The sequence below is a fragment of the Nomascus leucogenys genome, chromosome 9, assembly GCF_006542625.1.
Source record: "Nomascus leucogenys isolate Asia chromosome 9, Asia_NLE_v1, whole genome shotgun sequence".
Taxonomy (NCBI): Eukaryota; Metazoa; Chordata; class Mammalia; order Primates; family Hylobatidae; genus Nomascus; species Nomascus leucogenys.
The window spans coordinates 87462570-87486876 of record NC_044389.1 but is presented as its reverse complement, the minus strand read 5'-3'; the positions used below and the strand labels follow the sequence as shown (position 1 = coordinate 87486876).

Below are 24307 nucleotides of genomic sequence, written 5' to 3'. Positions count from 1 at the left end.
AAGGATAGTAGAGATTCATTTATCAGCTGCTTGCCTGAAAAAACGACAAAAACTTTTGCGGACTGTAATTTCAATGTGATTAAATCTTATGCTCTTACTATCAAAAAAGCAAGTGTGCTTTGAGACTGTATTAATAGATGTGCAGTATCCAGGCAATTAGAAGAGTGCCCTATAAGGATGTGATCATGTTTAAGATAACAAACACCAAACTTTAATATTTAAGGGACCAGTAAGTTATAAATGAATCCAACATTCTTTAATAAAGAGTAGAAGACCTAGAGTGACAGATTCTTGCTCAACTTGCTCTCAAACTTCTCTTTCTACAGTAAAACATTTATGTTTATCAATACTATTGGAATTAGAACACTAAACATATCCCTAAAGTTTCCAAATAGCTAAAACCTCACAACTCTCAACTCCAACACATTTAATTTTGGTAGGACACTTTAGTGAAAAAAAAATGTAAGTATCAAATGTTCTACAAGTGTTAATTATAATTAAGTATCTCTGAGGTTCAAGCTCTAATATAGTGTAACTTCGCAAATGAGACTATCATGTTTTGACACTTGAAGTTCCAACTACTCGACTCCCACACTGATGTACCAGATCAGTGAGTTCCCAATTATTACCACAAGTATCCAATTAGGTGCTAGACTAGTCCTATTAGGAATGCAGTAAAGAAGGTTCCTGCATGGTATGGAAAGGGAATGTTCATTTTTTCAGGCTACAAGGCATATTTTTTCCAGATGATAATAACAGCAATTTTGTAAACATTCTGATTCTCATAAATTTAGAAAACATTCTCTTGCCCTTATTTTCTGGCTACTGCTTCTTTCTCCATAACTTCCTTCTGTCTCCTTTAACTGGTATCAAATATTTGATGTTAGCATTTTATAACATATTTTAGTTTCTGACTTAGGTTAATTAAGAGAAATATCTTCCATATCATTATCAAAAGCTAAGTTTGACAAAATATATTTTGATAGTTTTCCTTTTCATAGGACAATGATACCTTCGTTAAATCAAAAAGCATTTATTTATATATTTTATTTATTTATTTATTTATTGAGACAGAGTTTCACTCTTGTTGCCCAGGCTGGAGTGCAATGGCACAATCTCGGCTCACTGCAACCTCCACCTCCTGAGTTCAAGCGATTCTCCTGCCTCAGCCTCCCGAGTAGCTGGTATTATAGGCATGCACCAACACCACCACCCCCAGCTAATTTTGTATTTTTAGTAGAGACGGGGTTTCACCATATTGGTCAGGCTGGTCTCAAACTCTTGACCTCAGGTGATCCACCCGCCTCGGCCTCCCAAATTGCTGGGATTACAGGAGTGAGCCACCACACCTGGCCCAAAAAACATTTATTAAATACTTACTATGTAGGCATTCACAGATGCTTTTCTACCTTGCTACTCTAGGAAGACCTACTAATAGAATAAATATCATAGTAATTCTAATTTTTCAAATGTCTAAAAGGTGACTCACTTTCAAAAAATAAAACTTTTGGAAAAACAGAAAGGGACAATTAAAATATAAATTGAAAAATAAAACTACTCTTCCTTGCCTTAGTCTGAAAGTGAGTAAAGGGAAAAACCTTTCAGAGACCATCTGGTTTTATATTTCATTACTGAATATATGATTTTATTTTGTTCTAAATGAAATACACTTGAAATGCCTAAATATTTAATTCTAAATTTGATGTGGGAAGTGTATTTACTTTCCTCTATAGCGATGGATATTAAGAATCACTTTTTACTCTTTGGTCATGGAACCTAAAGCTTAGAAGTCTTTCCTAAAATGCTCTCTGGAGATCTACAGTATTAGTTTTTCCCTGCAAGCCTGCACCCATTCTCAGCCGCATCACAAAGCACCTGGACAGCACTCTCAAACATACGGCCTCCTACAAGAGCCTACATTCTAAAGTCCACTGACCACTTTCTGCTTCTCTGACAGTGAAAAACAGAACGCAACCAAAAACTGCTGGATACGAAAATCTATAATCAATGATAAACTTTTCATAATTTTCAAAATATTTTCTGTATTCATGTATTTCTCACTAAGGTCTTGAGCATGTTTAGTCATCAAAAATTATCACCTAATAGACATCAAATATCATTCACAACAGCTCTCAAACTTCTCTTTCTACAGTGAAACATTTATGTTCATCAATACTATTAGAATTAAAACACTAAACATATCCCTAAAGTCTCCAAATAGCTAAAACCTCACAAATCTCAACTGCAACACATTTAATTTTGATAGGATACTTTAGTGAAAAAAGGTAGGTATCAAATGTTCCACAAGTGTTACTTATAATTAAGTATCGCTGAGGTTCAAGCTCTGATATAATGTAACTTTGCAAATGAGATTATCATGTTTTGACACTTGAAGTTCCAACTACTCGACTCCCACACCTCTTCCCTCCACTTAATGGGCAAGTGTTGTATCTATTTTAAGAAGTAGGAAGAAGCTGCCAGTAGGGAGAGAGGGAAATAAAACATATGAAAAAGATCACAAAGTCAACCTGTTCTTTTAAATTGTATGATTGAATGCCTACTATGTAACCAGATACTATGTAAAATATTAGTAATAAGAAGACAAGATACAGCCTTTGCCCTAGGAATTTCAGAATCTGCAAAGGAGACAAGCACAAACAAATGACTACAGTAAGTAGGATGTTTGAGGAACAACAGTGCCACAACAAATATTAAGCTTCCCTTATGAGAAATCTGAGCTGTGTAGTTAAGAGAAAAGGGAAGTTCATCAGGAGAGGAACAGCGGTAAAAAGGTTCAATGTGTAAAATATGATGTCATGGTAAAGATTTACAAATCTGAAGGGACAATATAGTAAGGAGGAATTTGAAGAGTGACCAGGAGGCAGATCAGGAATATCAAGCATAGAGTTTGATCTACTTTCTGTAGGCTGATGGTTTTCTGTATTGAGTTCTTTAGATTCCTGGGTTCACAGAGCTATTCAGGGCCACTCTGAAGAGGGGATAAGTAGGTGTCCCCAAGAATTCTACATCACATCTATTTTTGCATTAACCAGATAAACTCCATTCTAATTGCAAAAACTTCAAGTGGTAAGGTTGGAGGGGGGGAAGCTTCCACCCCTTTAATAAAGTTTGAAATGGGTATCCATAAAAGAAAGGATATTAAGAAGGGGTATAGATGGTCAGATTTGCACTTAAGAGTGAGCATACAGAGGTACTTTAAACTGATCATCAGAAAAAAAAAAGAACAGAGGCAGAGGGAACAATTAGGAAATAATTTATGAAAGTGGTGAGATGACTCTGAAGAGTGAAAAGAATGGATATGTCTAAACTGTGTTTTGGGGTAGAGGTGGAAAAAAATGGTAGAAGTTCTTGGTCTACGAGTTGAATGCTCTCAATGCAATAGGAAGTGAGCAGGACTTAAGGAAGGGTATTGTGTGTGAGTGTGCACAAGTATGTGCACGTGTGCAAGTGGGGGTAGGAGTCAAGATCTTGAGAAGATGGTCAAAATATTTTAAGAAAAGTCCCCAAGACTCCTACCAAGATTCAAGGACTATACATGTCCTCGGTTGAGAATTACAAAATTGCTATGCACGCAGGCAACATTATAGTCAGCCCCCCATGGGTATTCATGGATTCCAGCATCTGTGGATTCAATCAATCACAGATCAAAATACTCAGAAAAAAAATGGATTGCTGTGTTTGTATTGAACATGTACAGATTAATTTTCTTGTCACTATTCCCTAAACAATACAGTATAATAACTACTTACATAGCATGCACATTGTAGTATTATAAATAATCGAGAGATGATTCAAAGTTTATGGGAGGGTATATGTAAATTATGTGCAAATACTGCACTATTTTATATAAGAGACTTGAGGATCCACAGATTTTGATATCCATGGGGGGTCCTGGAACCAATCTCCCACAGATACTGAAGGACAACTGTAATTATATGATCATAGATTCTTCTAGAACATCATTACTTGTTTTTCTAGTCTCTTCAATATTAAATGAGCTAAGAAAATCCATACTATTTTCACATTTTGAGAAAAATGTCTGGTCAGATTAACATCTGTAAAGATGAATAAATGTTTTTGGTGCCTGTATTTACACTGCAATTTTGTTTCAGAATACAAACTGTTTTCACTAAGACTCTTCCATTTCTACTTAAAAGATCCTGAGATCAATAGAGGCAGCTGATATTTCACCTTTTGATGAGGAAACTGAAACACAAGAATAGTGAAAATGACTTTCATAAGGTGCAGTCTATTTTAGCATGCTTTACTTGTTCTAAAATCAAAGGACACATCATGTGTGGATATGCATTAAATGCAAAAAACGCTACACAGCTATTTGTGAATTTAGGGATTGCCAAGGTTGTCAGAAAAATGCCACAAGAACATCAACAGTCTTGTTTAATTCAGTCTCTTGGGACACAGAGACTACTGAGACCACTCTGGGCCTTCACATATATGCAAGACACCATGTGTAAGAGTGGTTTTGCTTTCACATAGTTGAGTTATGACTTGTATCATACCATGTGGCATGCGTAACGGAGAGAGTAGAGAAGTGTATAAAGAATTGTAAAGCTACTGTAAATACATGTCTGCTCACTTGCTAGATAATTTTATTAGAATAAAAAACAAATAACTGATGAGTAGTAGAAAAATTGAAGAGTACAGTTTGAAGAGCACTGTATTATGATCTCTAAGATCTACTTTTTCTTTTACAATCCTGTGATTCAAAGAATAAACTGCTCAGGCTTGCTAGAACAATGACTATGGATTTTAGTTCATAAGAATGACCTGTAAGGAAGTAACAATGAAGTCTTAAAGTCTAAGTATTGACTTAAATTTGAAGAGAAATCAGGAGCCAGATCAGGAAAATCAAGCAAAGAGTGTGATTTATTTCCTGTAGGGTGATGGTTTTTTGGGCCAATAAGAAAAGCTATTTTTCTTTTGAAAGACAAACAGAAAAATAGTACAACAGTAGAAATATCATTCCTCCTTAAACTACTGAAGAGATAAAAAGATAACATTGTAAATCAGGAAACTTCAACAATGACTAAAGGTGGGAGAAAGTGATTAATTAAATCAAGAAGACTGAAGCTTCTAAACCAGTTAGATCTGTTTCATGAGAAAGGATAAAATGTGTCCATGTTAATTAGAAAAATGGCTACAACAGAGTGCTAACAGGCAAGTCAAACCTTCTAATCCTATTCTCTACAAGCAAGCTGGCGAAATACAAATCACTAATACTTTTTTATTTTTTTTATTAGCAAGAGGAGAGTCTCAATATGGAGACCTGGGCTAGACCAAGTTACCTAATAGCTAGAGGCATGGCTATAAAGTCATGTAACATCTCTGGCTATCCTTTTTCCTTCCACAAAATGAACTAATTGGACTAGCTGATGTCTAATGGTTCCAAATCAATAATGTTTTGATTCTCTGTCTCTCCAACTTGTTCTAAAATTATAAAATTTGAATAGCAAACAATTTTTGTACTATGTTAGTATTACATGGATTTAATGCATAGTAAAAACAGCTCTTAGAAACTTAATTCAGCCTATATGACAAATATCAAATGAACTTTAGTTGCCTTAAGAATATCTGCATCTGATTGTCTTAACTGACTCATGCTGAATTCAAACTCATATGTCCCAACTTCCCTATTTCTTTTAATACCAACACGTAATTAATCATTTTGAAAATTTTAGAGAAATCCTTGACTCCTCTCTTTTACCTCTTATGTGCAGTCAGCAAATAAATCCTCATTTTTCCTTAAAATATATAAAATCTAACTTCCCTTCTCTCTTAACAAAATCCATTTTCAATTTATCTCCTAAATTACTCCAACTACTGCCTCCATTTCCTTATTTGTTTAAATTTGTAAAAATAACGATATTGCTAAATACAAGAATTCACCTTTCTACTCATCTGCTCTAATTGTTCCCCAATATTTTCAGGATAGCATGCAATCATCTTTAGCTTGACTTTAGGATTTTACAAAATTTGGCCTTACCCCACTTTTCCATCTTCTATTTGCCAACATGAACTCTATACAAGGTCGCCTTTTTCCTGCTTCCCACTTGCTCTCTGCCTGGCCCATTCCTGCCCTAAAGGCCAACATTCGTATTTCACTCCATTTCATGCTGTTCCCCCTCCACTTCTCTCCACTAGGATGTCATTCTTTGTTATCGATCCCAATTCTTCCCGTCCTTCAGGATCCAGGCCATGCCCTGTCACCTTCCTTTGTGAAGCCTCCTCTGTTATAGTCCAGATGGACCTTGCTATTCAACTTCCAAAGTTCTTGTCCATATCACTTACTTAAGTGTATGTGTAAATATTTACTGATGTATAAGATACTGTGATTCTTTTTAAATCACTCTGCATAAAACCTTTTACTACTCCAGGTCTTTTGGCTGTTCTCCACTACCTGCAATTCCTTCAGATAACTTCATAGCTTGTTTCTATACCTTTATCAGATTTTTATTTAAGACATAATCTTCTCTTGAAGCTGCCTTACTTGACTACTATATCTTCAATTACTACCTAACCCTGCCACTCAATTTCCTTTTTCTGCTTTATATTTTTATACTTAGCACTTCTTTGTATTTAGTATATTATACATTTTATTTTGTATGTGTCTGTCTCTTACTCTAACAGATTCTAAGCTCAACAAGGGAAGAGATTTTTGTCTCTTACTCATTAATGCCACTCTAGTTCCTAGAAGAGTGTCTGGTTGGGAGGCCGAGGCGGGCGGATCACGAGGTCAGGAGATCGAGACCACGGTGAAACCCCGTCTCTACTAAAAATACAAAATATTAGCTGGGCGTGGTGGCGGGCGCCTGTAGTCCCAGCTACTCGGAGAGGCTGAGCCAGGAGAATGGCGTGAACCCGGGAGGCGGAGCTTGCAGTGAGCCGAGATCGCGCCACTGCACTCCAGCCTGGGCGACAGAGCGAGACTCCGTCTAAAAAAAAAAAAAAAAAAAAAACTAAAAGCAACATTAATAAAAGTGGTTAATAATAAAACAAATACCAATATAAAATTGAGAACTTACTATATGTTGGGCAATGTACAGGTAATGCATAAAATAATCCTGTTATTATCTATTATTACCTACTTTCTACTTTGCCATACAAAGCAGGGCTTACAGAAGTTAAATAATTTTCCCAAGAACACATTCCTAATAAGTGTACTAAAAATAAACTCTAGGCTTATTTGCTATTGAAAATATGTCAAGGGCTGAGCTTATCCAACTGTAAAAAACTAAATGCAAAACAAGATTTTTGAGGAGATATGAGGGAAGAACTCCTCAGAGAGCTACCTGTAAAACCTTTTCCCTCAGTGGCTAATATTTTAATTTGTTGTCTTTTTTTTTGTGTGTGTAAGTTATCTTACAATTTTCCATAAACTTCTGCACTTTATTCCTTACCCAGGCTTAATGTTCAAGAAGAGAAAATCTTCTGACTAATGTTATGACTTCATTAAGGAGTAAAAATTCCATCTTAAAAATGCGTTCTCAGTTCTCACGTAAAAGACAAGAGCAGAATGAGTAGTCACAGTTCTCACAGAGTGAGGTAAAGCAATCATCAAGGGAGGAGGGGAAAAGTAAAGAATGCTTTATTCATAATTACCTAAGATTTTCCAGCATGAGAGGGGAAAGAGGAAGTCTATTTTCAGTGACAATGATTACTCTAAAAATATTAACATGCAAGGGGAAAATTTTCATTCTGAGAGTTACTACTATACTGAGTTCTCTTTCCCTCACAGAGTGACTTAAAATTCCCAAGGTAGAGAGGTAACCTAGACAGATGTGATTGCCCTGTGTCTTGAAAATGGCAACATCCAGGAATCATGGGAGTTCAACTGAGGACACACTGGAAAGGATTTCTCAGCACCAGGACAGTCTCTAAGAAGTATCAAGTGGCAGAGTGGATACTTATATCCTCAGGTGTCTGCAGTAAGACAGAGATTAGAGCTATACAGGCTTATTAGAAGATTTGTTATGCTGAATGCATAAACAAGATTTAGTGAAACTGAAGCTGAATTACCCACTAAAAGGGTTATAGACAAAAAAAAGCCTAATTCTTCCTTTTTTCTATCTAATCCAGATTCTCTCCTGCAATGTCTCTACAATTTTAACTGTCTTATATAGTACAGGCAAAGTTATATATTGTAGAATTCATTCTCATCTTCATCTTAAACATTTTAGACAAAAATGTATTAGTTCCCTACTTCTATACATGCACATATGAGAAAATGGTCTGACAACCCTTAGGTTGGGACACTCAGCAGGTCATGGCATTCAGAGCAAATTGATTTTTATTAAGATAATTATAAGAACATGACTAAAAAAGTATTTTGTGTCTCCCTTTTTCTTTTGTATTTTCAGAAAATCATATGAACTGGGCCTGGGGGCATGCACCTGTAATCCCAGCTCCTTAAGAGGCTAAGGCAGGATGGTGGCTTGAACCCAGGAGTTTCAGAGCAGCCTGGGCAACATAGCCAGACTCTGTCTCTATCCATTAAAAACAAACCATATGTAAAATCACATAGCTGCTCCTGAGATCTGCCATTCCATAATTTAGTTCTCTGCTAGTTCTATGGCACCAAATTGTCATAAGACTGACTAGCCAGGTGCAGGAGGTACTCACTTTTCAGATCAGCAAGTAACCACAAATACCATTTATTTGGTCCTTAACAAGACTGAGACAAGTGGCTACAAGTGAAGCAAAAAGGCGGCGATAAATACTGTAACAATTGGTTATAGATATCACATTTTCTTATGTTTATAGTTACATTTGAATAATCTTTACCTCTTTTTAAAAACTCCATAGACATTGAGAATTGATAAAAATCTATCTTTCTCCAGAAAAATACAGCTATACATAAGTCAGCACACAACTTTAGCAAATTCACAAATCTTAACAATCTAATCCATGTGTCCTAAGCATAGACAATAAAGAAAAGTATTTGAGAGGGTGCAGGGTAACTTGGAGTTGAAGTTTGGGAGAGAGATTAACCATTAAATTAGGAATAAATTCATACTTGACAAACAAGCATCAACTGTCTCCACTGTCTTACCAGCAGCTCAGTCCCTTACTGCTCTTCCTGGATCATGTCCTATTGGCTGCTGCTGAGCCCATCTCCTGCTTCCAAGCGTTGTAACTCAACAGGAGCAAAGGCAAGTAAACAATCTTGAGAGGGTGTGCTGCTGAATGTTTGCCAGCCTAGAGAAGACAGAGTTTGAACATTTTTAAGTTAGCAAAAAGGAACAGGGTATATACACCTGATATAAAGAGATTAAAAGGTTTTAGATACCTATAATTGGATATTTCCATTACACTGTGGCTGTAAAATAACTTAGAGGATCTTTCTCAAAGCAATGACGCTCTCAAATATACCATAATACAATTCTAATGTCTGTAGAACACTTTGCAATGCCCAAAGCATCTTTAGTCTTCACATCTTCACTGCAATAATCAATGAGGCTTAAGAGCCAGTGGCTTATATTACTTCATCTGTTGAATCCAGTGGTTCACAGTGTGGCTTACAAGAGCATCACCTAGGTAAGAAGCTGAGGATTTTGCTCAGAGATTCCGACTTGTTGAGCTAAGAGGAAACTTTATTCTCCAGGTGACTTTAAGATGAAGTCAGGATTGAGAATCATTAAGTCTCTGTACTTCATGAGATGTGGCACTAACTAAGCTCATAAATAGCAAGCATTCATTCAGTATATGCCATGTCAAGGTAATGTGCTAAGTGCTATGGAAAAGGTAAAACATTATAACATGTGGTCTGTGTGCTCAAGGGTTTTAATTTAGCTGGAGAGATTGGACATATACTTTAAAAGGACCACCTAAAAAGATACCTACTTTAAAAACATAACCCAAGTAAGACTTAACTGGTCAAAGATGTAGTAAAAATATTGGGTGCCACAAATAAGTGGAGAAGACATGCACTGATATAAGGGAGTAGGTTAAAAACATGAGAGAAGTCCACTGAGTTCCAAGGGCAGAGAGAAAAGAGGAATGGGGAGAAAGCATTGTTTTGAGGCAAAGATACAGCTGCAGCAAATTGGAGGAGATTAAAAAGCTCTCTCTGAAGAGTGTCTACAAAGGAGCACAAGAAGAATTTGGAAAGACCGATTTGAAACAGAATCTAAAGAGTTTTGATAAAATGGCTAAAGGAGTTGGTCCATTGTCCTGAATATATGGAAACAGTATTGGAATACCCTGAAATAGTATCTGGAATAGTATCGGAAGCTGTTGAAGCTCAGGTTCCAGGGGTTCTTGGTAAATGCCAGACACTATGCTAGATGCACTACATATGTTACCTCTTTTAACACTCAAAAAAATCTGGTGAGATCATTATTATTATCATTATCATCATTATTATTATTCCCATTTTACAGAGTAAGAAGGGAGGTCTCTTAATTTTTTCTCAAAGTCACATGCCTAGAAATAGTAAGCTGAGACTGGGACATGTTGCTTCTTTAGAAACATGGCATCATAAAAGCCATACGTTAAGATTTAAGGGGTGTTTTGAGATATAATTCACATACCATAAAATACATCCTCATAAAGTATATGAGTCAGTGGGTTTTAGTATATTAAAAAAAAACTTATGCCACTGTCACCTATCATTACTATCAAATTCTACAATATTTTCATCACTCTGTCCCCCTCCCCCCAAAAAACGCAGTACCCATTAGGAGCCAGTTTTCATTCATTCCTCCCCTGGGCCTTGGTGACCACTAATCAACTTTCAGTCTCTATGTGTTTTCCTATTTTGAACAACTTTATATATATATAAAACCATACAAAATTTGGCCTTTTATGTCTGATTTCTTTCACTTAGTGTAATGTTTTTAAGGTGCATCTGTGTTGTAGCATGTGTCTGTACTTTATTCCTTTGTATGACTAATACTCTACTGTTTTGATATACCATATTTCCTTTAGCTATCAATGATGAACTTTTGGGTTACTTCCACTTTTAGCCTCATAAGTAATGCTTCTTTGGATATTCATTTCAAACTTTTTAATTGTGATAAGATATATGTAACAAAGTTTGCCATTCAAACCATATTTAAGTATACTATTCTGTGGCACTAAGTACATTCACATTGCTGTGCAACCATCACTGCCACCCATCTCCAGAACTTTTTCATCTTCCTAAACAGAAATTCTATGCTCATTAAACAATAACTTCCCATTTGCTCCTCCTCCAGCCCCTGGCAATCATTATTCTACTGTATGCCTCTATGAATTTGACTATTCTAAGTACCTCATATAAGTGGAATCTTATAATATTTTTCCTTGTGTGATTGGCTTATTCCACTTAGCATAATGTATACAAGATCCATCCATTTCCTAGCATGAGTCAGAATTTTCTTCCTCTTTAAGGTTGAATAATAGTCCATTGTATGTCTATACCACATTCTGTTTATCCATTCATCCATCTATAGGCATTTGGGTTGCTTCTACCTTTAGGCTATTGTGAATAATGCTGCAACAAACATGGATATACAATGTTCATAAGTTTTTGTATGGGCATATGTTTTCAATTCTCTTGAGAGTGGAATCCCTAAGAGTGAAACTACTGGGTCTTATGGTAGTTCCATGCTTAATCTTTTGATGAACTGCCAAACTGTTTTGCAAAGTGGCTACACCTTTTTACATTCCACTAGCAATGTGTCAGGGTTCCAATTTTTCCACATCCTCACTAACACCTGTTATTGTATGTTTTAAAAATTATATCCATCCCAGTGAGTGTGAAGTGGTAGAAGATTTAGGTGTTATAAATAATCATATGCAAGATATTGGCTTATTGCAGTACTCAAGAATAAGCAATAGTTGGAATGAGAGGGTGGCAGAATAAATGAAATAAAATGATCAAACAGAAATATTACTGATAAAGAAATGAATGGCATTTAGTAACATTTTAAATGTAAGGAGAAAAAAGAAATTCAATTATAGTGATAAAGCTTTTGAGTTTGGTTGTCTGGAAGAATGATGCTATTAATCAGATAAATAGATAATTCTAGAAAGGAATCTGAAATGACAAAATAAATTCTTAACATGATGCATTTGAAAAAACTTATGTATTCCAAATATTCATCAGGCAGGTGAAGTACAGGAGGTCAGGGTTGGAGTCAATAGGCTATTTCATTTTTCTTTTTAAAGAAATGATCAAAGAAACATTATTAAGATTAGAAGAGGGTTATTGCCTGTATATGATTACACTCTTAAATTTGAGTTCAGCAACTGACAAACCAAACATTGAGGAAGGCAGAGGAGTTTTTACCTTCTGTTTTCTGTTTGAAATAGTAAAACAAAACTTAAAAGGTAAAAAATATATCTTTATTAAGCTTCATAGAACTTATTTTTATCAGAATTTGAGTTGGTATCACATTTTTAACTATAACAAGGTGGTGCTCGTGGTTATTGGAATGGTGTGAGCAGTTCTAGGGGGATTTCCCTCTCTGAGCTGGCACAAGATTGGGAGTCCTAGAGGACATGAGTGTCACTATCAGCAGTTATCTGGTTGGCTGGGAATCAAGCTGGCAAACTATCAAGGAGAAACCATGAATTCTAGTTTTATATGCCCAAAACAGTCCCCTTTAGTAAAAAGAGGTGATCCCCAACAAATAGAATAGTCTCTTGCTAGAATATAGTTCCTCAGTAGCCAATAATTCTGGCTTTGTTCAGCTTTGGAAAGTCTCCAATATGATAATATTCAGGAATAAATACAGTGATGACTCACAGGCTTATATACATGTTTTGAAAGAGAAGCTTAATGATGCTATTTTGGATCACGAAGCCAGGCCGCGGTGGCTCATACCTGCAATCCCAGCACTTTGGGAGGGCAAGGTGGGTGGATCACTTGAGGTCAGGAGTTCGAGACCTGCCTAGACAACATGATGAAACCCCGTCTCTACTAAAAATATAAAAATTAGCCAGCTATGGTGGTGCAAGCCTGTAGTCCCAGCTACTCGGGAGGCTGAGACAGAAGAATCGCTTGAACCCAGGAGGCTGAGGTTGCAATGAGCTGAGATCACACCACTGCACTCCAGCCTGGGAGACAGAGTGAGACTCCATCTCAAAAAAAAAAAAAAAAAAAAAAAAAAAAATTCTCAAAGAAAATGCAAAATACAGACAGCTTATACATTGAGTTTTCCTTCTGCCATGATATATTGAGAGTTATAAAAAAAATCACTTAGAAGATAAAACAGAACAAACATATGAAAAGTACTGCTGAAGACAAAGGTTAAGATAAGGACCATGAAGGGGGTTAAAGAAAAATCTAAGCCGATGAGCACATTTAAATGTTCTCATTCCCACACACATATCTACTGTTGTTTTTGTTTTTTTGTTTGTTTGTTTTCTTGAGACAGGGTCTTGCTCTGCTACCCAGGCTCAAGTGCAGTGGCACAATCTCGGCTCACTGCAGCATTATCTCCTAGACTCAAGCTATCCTTCCATCTCAGTCTCCCAAGTGGCTAGGACTACAGGTATGTACCACCACACCCAGCACATTTTTTGTTTATTTTTTTGTAGAGATGAGGTCTCACTATGTTGCCCAGGCAGGTCTCAAACTCCTAAGCTCAAGTGATCCACCTGCATCAGCCTTCCAAAGTGCTGAGATTACAGGTGTGAGCCACCACGCCCAGCCATATCTACATTTTTAATTGAATAAAATACACTTCACCATCAAAGTTGCAATCATTTTGAGCATAATATCATTCCTAAACATATTTTCCTTTGTTCCCTAAATTGAAGCCTATTCTATTTTATCTTTGTAAACTATTCACTGTTTTGTTTTATTTTTATTTTTTATTTTTTAGAGACAGTCTCGCTCTGTAGCCCAGGCTGGAGTGCAGTGGTGCGATCGTGGCTCACTGCAAGCTCTGCCTCCCCGGTTCATGCCATTCGCCTGCCTCAGCCTCCTGAGTAGCTGGGATTACAGGCACATGCCCCCACGCCCGGCTAATTTTTGTATTTTTAGTAGAGACGGGATTTCACCATGTTAGCCAGGATGGTCTCGATCTCCTGACCTCATGATCTGCCCGCCTCGGCCTCTGAAAGTGCTGGGATTACAAGCATGAGCCACTGCACCCAGTCTCACTGTGTTTTAAAAAGGTATTATCTAAACTTTATCTGCAATATTTTCCAAATAGATTTAGAAAAAAAAGACAATAAAAATAGCTAAAATTTACTGAATGGATTCTAAGTCATCTAATTTTCAAAATACTATCAGTTGTTTACCTTAGCACACCCTTTGTGGGTGGCAGGGCCTCCAGAGCCTGCGCTCTTATTCAACAGGCTTCATGGCCTCCACAAGCTTGTAGGAGATTCAATGAAACACTTCATTTTGGTGAAAGGTAAATAATTCTACATTTCAAAGCCTAGAAACAGACAAGTTTTCTTTCAAAAAAATGAAGGAAAAAAAAAAAACCTCTTCTCTAAAAACCAGTCACTTTACCTATAAACATGAATATATCATTACGAGCTAGGCACCTTATATAAGAATCCTCCATTTGGTGTTTAAATGCATTTTCCTTTCAAGAGATAGATCTGCCATTGATCAAACATCATCAAACACTTCCGTTACAAAAAAGGGACTTTGTTTATCACGCTGAATTTAGTCCTTCCCTTCCCTTTGTGATATTAGTACACCTTCATGGCATGTTTCTTCAAAGCCCCAGTAATAGATGTTTCCTTCCTGTTGAAATGCTGCCTTGGCTGCTTCTCTGCTTGATGTGATTCTCCTCCAGGTTTAAATGGGGTCAGACTGGAGTTCACTAAACAGCACGTTACTCACCTCAGCAGGATATGCCCACAAAGTGTTTCTCCTATGCTTATACACATGTGTACGCACATAAATACACACACACATACACACCTCTCTGCAAGTAAATGATCCCAACTGTACAGTGCCTAAAGGGAAGTGCTATTTCAGAATGTCAGCCACTTGGCAGTGATGGCTATTCTATTAATGCTTTAAAACACCACTACGGTAGTCAAAGTTTTAAGAAGAAAATTAGAGACTTTAAATGTATTCACTTCCTGCTCCTCCTAACATAGACAAAGTGGTGACTCCCAGTGAAGAACTCAGTAAGTGTTTGCAGAACAAATTCCATGAAGATAAAAACAAGTATACACCATATGAGGTTGTTTCTAATCAACAGTCTTTATGTAACTACAATTGCCAAACAAGGCTGAAATATCAACCACCAGTTATAAACAATTTAACATAGTATTTCCATTACACAAAGTGATTATTTAAGAACCAAACACTGGAACATGAGAGGTACAGGTATAAATTCACAAGGCATTGTGTATAGATTATCAGATCAATTTATATAGTTTCCAAAAATAAGAAGTTATGAGGGAATATTTTTTAAAATAATAGGTATTTTTAAAAACCAAGATGGAAAACATTTCAGAAGAAAATACCCTATAAACATCACGCAGAAAACGCAAAAAAAATTCTGCATCTGAAACACAAACTTTTCATGACATTCTGAAACTTGCTAATACTTGACCTCACTGGTCAGAGACTGGGCCAATGAAGGGTGTACTCAAAATCTTAACTTTGAAAAGCCTCTTAAGGGTATGGTTTATTTTTCATCCACTAAAATAGAAAATATAATTCTCTACAATAGACTTACCATTCCCAACATCTAGGCATTTTAGAGATCCCCGCTAGAAATTTCAAGTAGTACAGGAGAAGAAAGGAGTGAAAGGGGAAGAAAGGGGCAAAGAAAGGTAACTTGCATTGATTTCGATGCTTTCATAGTCATTTTCTTTTTCTTCACACAAGGAACTTTAGGTATTTGTGATTGTATCTGTGTGGCTGACTGCAGGACAATAATTCTATCGGGAGCTAGGTTTTTAGCTGAATCTCAGAATATCTCTCCCGTAACTTCCACAAACCCACAGGCAAACTAAGGGGGTAGGCTGTAGAAGAGATAACAAAGTATAAATTAATCTCGGGTTCTAATTCTGACTCTAATCCTCCATAAATTCATGATCTTGAGCTGATCACTTAAGGAGACTGAGGACTAGAGAGCCTATAAGATGTTAAATTGTATTATTTCTGTTCCAACCCAGCTTTAAGGTTTTATTATTCCATGATTTAGATACTATCGAATTTGAGATAAAAAATATATATAGGAAAAAGTTATTGAAGTGAATAGGTATAAAAACACAAGCAAAATTATATTAATGGAATTATTCTAAGTCTACTTGTGTGATATTAAGTTTATAAAAGGATATCCCTTACATTGTAATATATAACTATAATTGATAGGCACAATACTTATTATTGATTCCAAAGCAATTTCTACAATATATATTCTATTCCTTATATTTAGTAATTTAATATTACAAAATGATGTAATGGTTTCTTGGGAGTAATGAGTCTACAACCATGGTTCTCTTAGACTGAACTGCTAATTGCATCCATTTAAAACAGCCACAGATTGAGGATCAATAAACTGGTAGACTTTAAGTGCTTTTTAAAAACTGCTTCCAATCTATAACATTAACCCAGATATTTTTAAAAGGATTTTATTTTTCCTATTTTGGGGGGATAAGTATTAGGTATACATGAACCCTACCTTATAATTTCTTGAAAATGGATGGAAAGAATGAATTTTTAAATCACTTATGTTATAAATTATTTATAGCCCAAATATCTTCATCTAAGGATGCTTTAAATCATATGACCTATATGAGCTAAGGTTTAAAGATATTACATTAATATCATCAATATAAACATCAAAGGATCAATTATAAAAATTCTAATGCTTAATGGGATGGCAAACTACAAAATAAAATTTTACACTATAGGATAAAACTGCTGACATTTGATCAGTCACTATTTTAAAAAAATATTCCTTCAGTAACAATATTCTGTAATTTTCATTCTAAAAATTGAAACAAGGAAATTTTTATCTAATCTATTTCTAATAGAAAGGCAAATAAAAAATACTTTTTTAAAGATTTCAAAACATAGGAAAACTCTGCAGTTATGTTTACCTGGTTTGTTAAAAACAAACTATGCATTCTGCAAAATTGCAAGTGTCTACTTTTATCATAAGGTAATCTTAAAAGTAGTTTAGTAAACATCAAGTTACAACAAACAGATGTCTCCCTTGCCACACAGGAGTGATAATCAAAGTATTTAATAACTCATATGTCCAGGCATGGGACATAGTGCTGGAGGAGGATCCTAGAGGAAGCTACATGCCATTTATTATTCTAGCTGCAGGATGGTGGGTAGACCCAGGGAGTAATGGGGAAGGAGCTATAGTGGCTTAGGGTAGCAGAATTACTAGCTACCTTGGAAATCTTTCAGTAACCATTAGCACAGCCACACTCATGTGCACCTGCTGCCTATCAGCTCTGGTTGTTTGCATGATTCTTAAATAAGGGATAAAAAAGTATTAAGCAACTGTTACAAGTCTTTGCAAATCTACCATTTGTCATTGGAAAAAAATGTAACTATTAACTTTGGTTGTAGCCAGAGAACAAATGATAGGGAAAATTTGATAAAAGAAATAAAAATTTAAAGATGCAATATTTAAAAATGTCTTCAAATTATACATAAAATTACATAAAATATTTTCATAATATTAAAATTATATAAAAATGAAAGTATGAGGTTGAACCTTCAAGTAATAACCAAGATAATAGAATTTAAATACACTTCTCCCTAAATAAAGAAACTAGTATAAAAAGCTATCAATTCAATCATACTTAAGGTTGGCGGGTAATATAAGTGAATCAGATATCCAAATGAGTATTTTTATAACAAATTGTGACATAGTATTTTTCATCAAAGTAACTGTCATTATCACATTAAACTGGATTTTCACATCTTCAATTTCCTAGAAGGGGCTACACTATTGCTACTTACAAGTTGATTGCCTATGAATAAGCATATCATAATGCTCAAGAAATAGCAGCATAAGTAAAAAATATTTGGGGCAATGTTACAGATGTAGGAGACTGTACAGAATTACACATTTTAAAAAAGTTTTAAACCATTTTTTATTTGCTAGATTTTCTAAGTGAAATATCTGAATCTAAAGAAAGCAGGAATTTGTTGTTGTTGATTGTCCTGTGTTAAAAGGGATTAAAGTCGCTTAGCAACCTCTGTGTTGTAGAAACCAAGATAAAAGAAGAGTTGGCTGTCTATCACCAGCTCTTCTAAGATGGAAGAGTGCAAGTAAATAGAAAAGCACTATTTCTGCAATGGTGCTTTGACATACATTCTTCATCACATGACAAAATAAAAATCATCAAGAAATTCCCAGGAAAAGGAAAATCCTCAAAAAGCATATTGTGACTAAATGGAGAATTTACAAACCACTACCATACAGATGCATACAAAGACAAACACACACAATAACAAAAGACATGGCCAAGGAGTATATAGATGGTAGCTGAGAAAGAGAGACTGCATAGTAGAAACTTTGTTACAAAGGATTTAAAATATTCTAGATAGAAATATAAATGAGCATAAGAGTGATGATTTATACAATCAGAGACTATTTTTAAACTTGGTTTTATAGAGGCAAAGAAGGAATGAAGATTAAACTAGAACAGTACATAATTAGGAAAGGTAACTTCACATGGAGGGATAAATTTGAGGATTTGGGTTAAAAGAAAGATAAAAGGGCCAGATGCAGTGGCTGACGCCTGTAATTCCAGCACTTTCAGAGGCTGCGGTGGATGGATCACCTGAGGTCAGGAGTTTGAGACCAGTCTGGCCAACATCGTCCTGTCTCTACTAAAAATACAAAATTAGCCAGGTGTGGTGGCACGTGCCTGTAATTCCAGCTACTCGGCAGGCTGAGGCAGGAGAATCGCTCGAACTCAGGAGGTGGAGATTGCAGTGAGCCAAGATCGTGTTTCTGCACCCCAGCCTGGGCAACAGAGTGAGACTGTCTCCAAGAAAAAAAAAAATGATAAAATGGCAGTATCAATTAGAACTTGAAATACTGTTTGTGACCATGGAGATCATGGAGAATATTTACATTTTAGAAAGGTTTTTAAGTGTCATGAGATTCTAAATGCAGTAAATAAGCTCTGCAATGAACATAATTTTGCTTCCTAGTAAAACAAAAAAAGACAAAACTTAAAAGAACTCAATAATTATAGAACACAATTGTATATATTTTATCTATCTACAACAGCTGAGAAGCACAGGCATGTAATAATTTGTATTTTCCTCCATGGATTAATGACAGAGATTTTGGAATATGAGGAAGTATTTTTAGATTAGGAATGAATCAAATCACCATTTTAATGTTATCACTGAGCAAAGTGGAGTTTGGCAAAAAGAAGCCACTGACTCTGCGTTTAGAGAAGCTTATCTGAAAAGTCCTTTATGCCAAGTTGACTCAGGTTCATAGGCCATGAGAAATCAATACTGAAAGTCTTGTCATTGATTTTGGATGAGAAACTAAGTGAAGGCTGGAACATCTAATTCCTTTACACTTGAAGATGTGAAAGTGTCATTTCTATGATAGGTCAACAGCCAGCTGACCAGAAAGGCATAACTACTGTAACTTCCAAGAAAAAAACCAGTGAAAGAAGGGAGACAGACAAATGAACAACCCTTAGTAGGCACATTTTATTTCAGCTCAGTAGCCATTAAAAACCAGATACTCTGCATGCTAGAAAAACTTTCCTCTTGGGCATGACAAGTAATACTCAAGAACCTAATAGTGGGATAAACTTAATCATGCCTCACTAGGAATGCAGCTGCTTTAGAGGATCTCACTGTAGATAGTCTTCCAGTGGGATGTCAATCTTCCCTCCAACATGTGCCACTGAAATGACTTAATACTCTAGGTTTATGCCAGGTCAGGGTACACAGGTCACCTAGAGAGCCATGAATGAAGTCATGCATTATCAGAAAGCAGGTCAGACGTGACACAAATCATCTAAGTGTAACAGCTGACTACAAATTACTTTCTATTATAAGCACTCATTTCCCAAATGAAGAGGATATTTTTCATTTTTTGAGGATAGATGGTGAAAAAAATCCTCACATAAAATCAAACAAGATTTTTTATCTTGAATACTTTGAGAAAAAGGATGGAGTCTGTCTGTAGGTACATGAATTTGCCTCGTAGCCTTTGCAGTATCATTGGCATTGAAAGAAGGCAACTGAATTATGCCCATGGACACTCATGGATATCCCCCATCACCTCCCCTATTTCTTTTAATGAAAGATTTGTGTTGATTCTTCATTGCAAACAAGGTTGTGGGTCAATTAAGGAGGAGACAATGTTATTTTTCCTAACCCCAAATTGGAAAATGGAGGTCAAAAAGACGACTTGAAATGAAACACTATAAAACCCCATAAAAGAAAAGACATACTTTTATCACTGATATGGTTAGGCTTTGCGTCCCCACTCAAATCTCATCTTGAATTATAATCCCCATAATCTCCATAATACCCATGTGTCAAGGCAGAGACCAGATGGAAGTAATTGGATCATGGGGGCTGTTTCCCCCATGCTGTTCTCATCATAGTGAGTGAGTTCTCATGAGATCTGATGGTTTTATAAGTGTTTGGTAGTTGCTTCTGCATTCATTTCTCCTTCCTGCCACCTTGTGAAGTCAGCTTCTGCCATGACTGTTAAGTTTCCTGAGACCTCCCCAGCCATGCTAAACTGTGAGTCAATTAAATCTCTTTCCTTTATAAATTACTCAGTCTCAGGCAGTACTTTATAGCAGTATGAAAATGAACTGATACATTCAACTAGTTTATTTTCTTTTTATTAACATTTTTTCAGATTGCCTAAATTTTTTAACATTAATAAACTTTACAGTAAAATTGATTCACAGTAAAACAGTACAAAGTTCCCATACACCCCTGTCCCCACAGACCCACAACCTTCCCCCATTATCAACATCCCATACCAGAGTGGTATATTTGTTACAAATGATAAACCTACATTGACGCATTTTGATACCCAAAGCCCATAGTTTACATTAGGGTTCACTATTGGTGGTTACATTCTACATGTTTGGACAAATGTATAATGACATGGATCCACCACTGTAGTATTATATAGATTCATTTCACTGCTCTAAAAATTTGCCTATACATTCCTCCCTCCTCCTAAACCCTGGAAAACATTGCTCTTTTTACTGTCTCCATAATTTTGGCTTTTCTGGAATGTCATATAGTTGGAATCATACAGTATTTAGCCTTTTCGGATTAGCTTCTTTCACTTTATAATATGCATTTAAGTTTCATCCATGTCTTTTTATGATGTGATAGCTCATTTCTTAGTGCTGAATAATATTCTTACATCTGGATGTACCACAGTTTATCCACTCACATATTAAAGGATATCTTGATTGCACCCAAGTTTTGACAACTATGTAAAGCTGTTAAACAATGTGTGCAGGTTTTTATGTGGACATAAGTTTTGTTTGTTTGTTTTTGCTTTTTTTCTGAGATGGAGTTTTGCTCTGTCACTCAGGCTGGAGTGCAGTGGCACGATCTCAGCTCCCTGCAACCTCCACCTCCTGAGTTCAAGTGATTCTCCTGCCTCAGCCTCCCTAGTAGCTGAGATTACAGGTGCACACTGCCACACCCAGCTACTTTTTTATATTTTTAGTAGAGATGGGGTTTCACCATGGTGGCCAGGCTGGTCTTGAACTCCTGACCTCAAATGATCCACCTGCCTTGGCCTCCCAAAGTGCTGCAATTACAGGCGTGAGCTACTGTGCCCGGCCAGGACATAAGTTTTCAAGTCCATACCAAGGAGTGCTATTGCTGAATCATATGGTAAGAGTATGTTTATTTTGTAAGAAACTGCCAAATTGTCTTCCAAAGTGACTACATCATTTTAAATTCTTACCAGCAATGAATGAAGGTTCCCTGTTGCTTCACATTCTCACCAGCACTTGGTTTCATGAGTGTTCTGACTTCGGCCATTCTAACAGGTATGTAGCGGTATCTCATTGTTGTTTTAATTTCCAATACCCTAATGACTATGATGTTTAACATCTTTTCATATGCTTTCTTGACACTTGTGTATCTTCTTTGGTGAGGTGTCTGTTCAGGTTTTTTGCCCATTTTTTAAGTTGAGTTGTTCATTTTCAAACTGTTGAGTTGCAAGAGTTGTTTGCATATTGTGGACAATAGTCCTTTATGAGAAGTATCTTTTGCAAATAATTTTTCCATCTATGGCTTGTCTTCTCATACTCTTAAATTGTCTTTCACAGAGCAGAAGTTTTAAATTTTAGTTAAGTCCAGCTTCTCAATCATTTCCTTCATGTATCATGCCTTTGGAGCTGTTTCTAAAAAATGTCACTGCCATACCAAAGTCATCTAGGTTTTTTCCTGTGTTATCTTCTGGGAGTTTTATAGTTCTGCATTTTACATTTAGGTCTATGATTCAAGTTAATTTTTGCAAAGGGTATAAGATCTGTGTTTACACTCATTTTGGATTTAAAAACTTTTGTTGTTGTATGTTAATGTCTAGTTTTTCCAGCATTATTTGTTGAAAAGACCATCTTTGCTCCATTGTATTGCCTTTTCTCCCTTCTCAAAGATCATTTGATTATATTTAGATGGGCTTGTTTGGGCTCTTTATTTGAATATTTGAATATTCTTTCACCAGTACCCACTACATTGATTATCTGAGCTTTATAGTAAGCTTTAAAGCCAGGTAGTGTCAGTCCTCTGACTTTGTTGTTCTCCTCAAATACTGAGTTGGCTATTCTGCTCTTTTGCCTCTCCATATAAACTTTAGAATCCTTTTGTTGATATCCATAAAATATCGTGCTGTGTTTTTTAATGGTATTGCACTGAATCTATAGATCAAGTTGGGAAGAACTGACATCTTGACAATATTGAGCCTTCCTATCCATGACCATGTAACATCTCTTCATTATTTAGTTCACTGGTATTTTTCATTACACTTTTGTAGTTCTCTTCATATAGATCATGTATATATTCTGTTAGATTTATACAAAAGTATTTCATTTCTTGGGGTGCTAATGTAAATGGTAATGTGTTTCTAATTCAAATTACACTTGTTTATTGCTGGTATATAGGAAAGTGATTGGCTTTCTTTATATTAAGTTTGTATTCTGTAACCTTACAATAATCACTTATTAGTTCCAGTTTTTTTTTTTTTTCTGATCCTTTGGATGTTCTATATAAACAACTGTCATCTGTGAACAAAGACAGTTTGATTTCTTCCTCTGGAATCTGTATGCTTTTCATGTTCTTTCCTTTGTCTTATTGCATTAGGTAGCACTTCCAGTAGGAAACAAAGTGGTAAGAGGAGACACCTTTGTCTTGTTCTTGATCTTAGCAGGAAAGCTTTGAGTTTCTAAAAATTAAGTATGATGTAAGCTATAGGTTTTTTGTGTATTTTCTTTACCAAGTTGGGAAATACTACTATATCCCTAATTTTATTTTCCATATGTGGATCTGAGTTTCTAACCTATATCATTTTATCTCTCTCTAAAGAACTTTAAACATTTTTTGCAAGAGTGGTCCACTGGCAACAAATTCCTGAAATTTTTGTTTCTTTAAGACAGTCTTTATTTCTTAACTTCTGAAGGATAATTTTGCAAGGTCCAGAATTGTACACTGCTGGATTTTTCTTTCAACATCTTAAATGTCTCACTCTACTCTCTTATTTGCATGGTTTATGAGGATACGTCAGATAAAATTCTTATTTTTGCTCCTCTATAGGTGTTTTTTCCTTCTGGATTCTTTCAATTTTTTCTAATCTTTGATTTTCTGAAGTTTGAATATAATATGCCCATGAGTAGTTTTGGGACATTTATCCTGCTTGGTGTTCTCTGAGCTTTCTGGAGAAGTAGTTCGGTGTCTGACATTAATTGGGGGAGATTTTCACACACTATTGCTTCAAATATTGCATCTAATCCTTTCTTTTTCTAGTATGCCCATTACATGTACATTATACCTTTTGTAGGTCTCCTGCAGTCTTGAATATTCTCTTCTGTTTTTTTCACAGTCTTTTTTCTCTTTGCATTTTAGTTCCTATTATCATATCTTGAACTTCAAAGATTTTTTCCTCAGCTATGTTCAATCTACTTATGAGCCTATCAAAGGCATTTTTAATCATTTCTGTACATTATGCTTGATACTGGGCATTTCTCTTTGGTTCTTTCCTAAAATTTCCATCTCTATATTTACATTATTCAACTGTTCTTTTATGTCATTTTTTTAATCCCTCACCATATTAACCATAGTTTTTTATAAAGTTTCTGGTCTGATAATTCC

The 24307-nt window shown here is 35.7% G+C and overlaps 1 protein-coding gene and 1 long non-coding RNA gene across 2 annotated transcripts in view; one reads left to right on the top strand and one right to left on the bottom strand.

Annotated features, from left to right (window-relative positions):
* Window positions 1-24307, bottom strand: part of TET2 (tet methylcytosine dioxygenase 2) — a 131105-nt gene that overhangs the window by 77501 nt on the left and 29297 nt on the right. Inside the window, exon 2 of the mRNA XM_003257463.4 lies at window positions 9092-9237. The gene's annotated coding sequence lies outside the window, so the exon portion shown is untranslated. The remainder of the gene's footprint in view (window positions 1-9091; window positions 9238-24307) is intronic.
* Window positions 1-24307, top strand: part of LOC105738253 — a 191895-nt gene that overhangs the window by 163284 nt on the left and 4304 nt on the right. Inside the window, exon 3 of the long non-coding RNA XR_001114027.1 lies at window positions 21906-21987. This is a non-coding gene — a long non-coding RNA (uncharacterized LOC105738253). The remainder of the gene's footprint in view (window positions 1-21905; window positions 21988-24307) is intronic.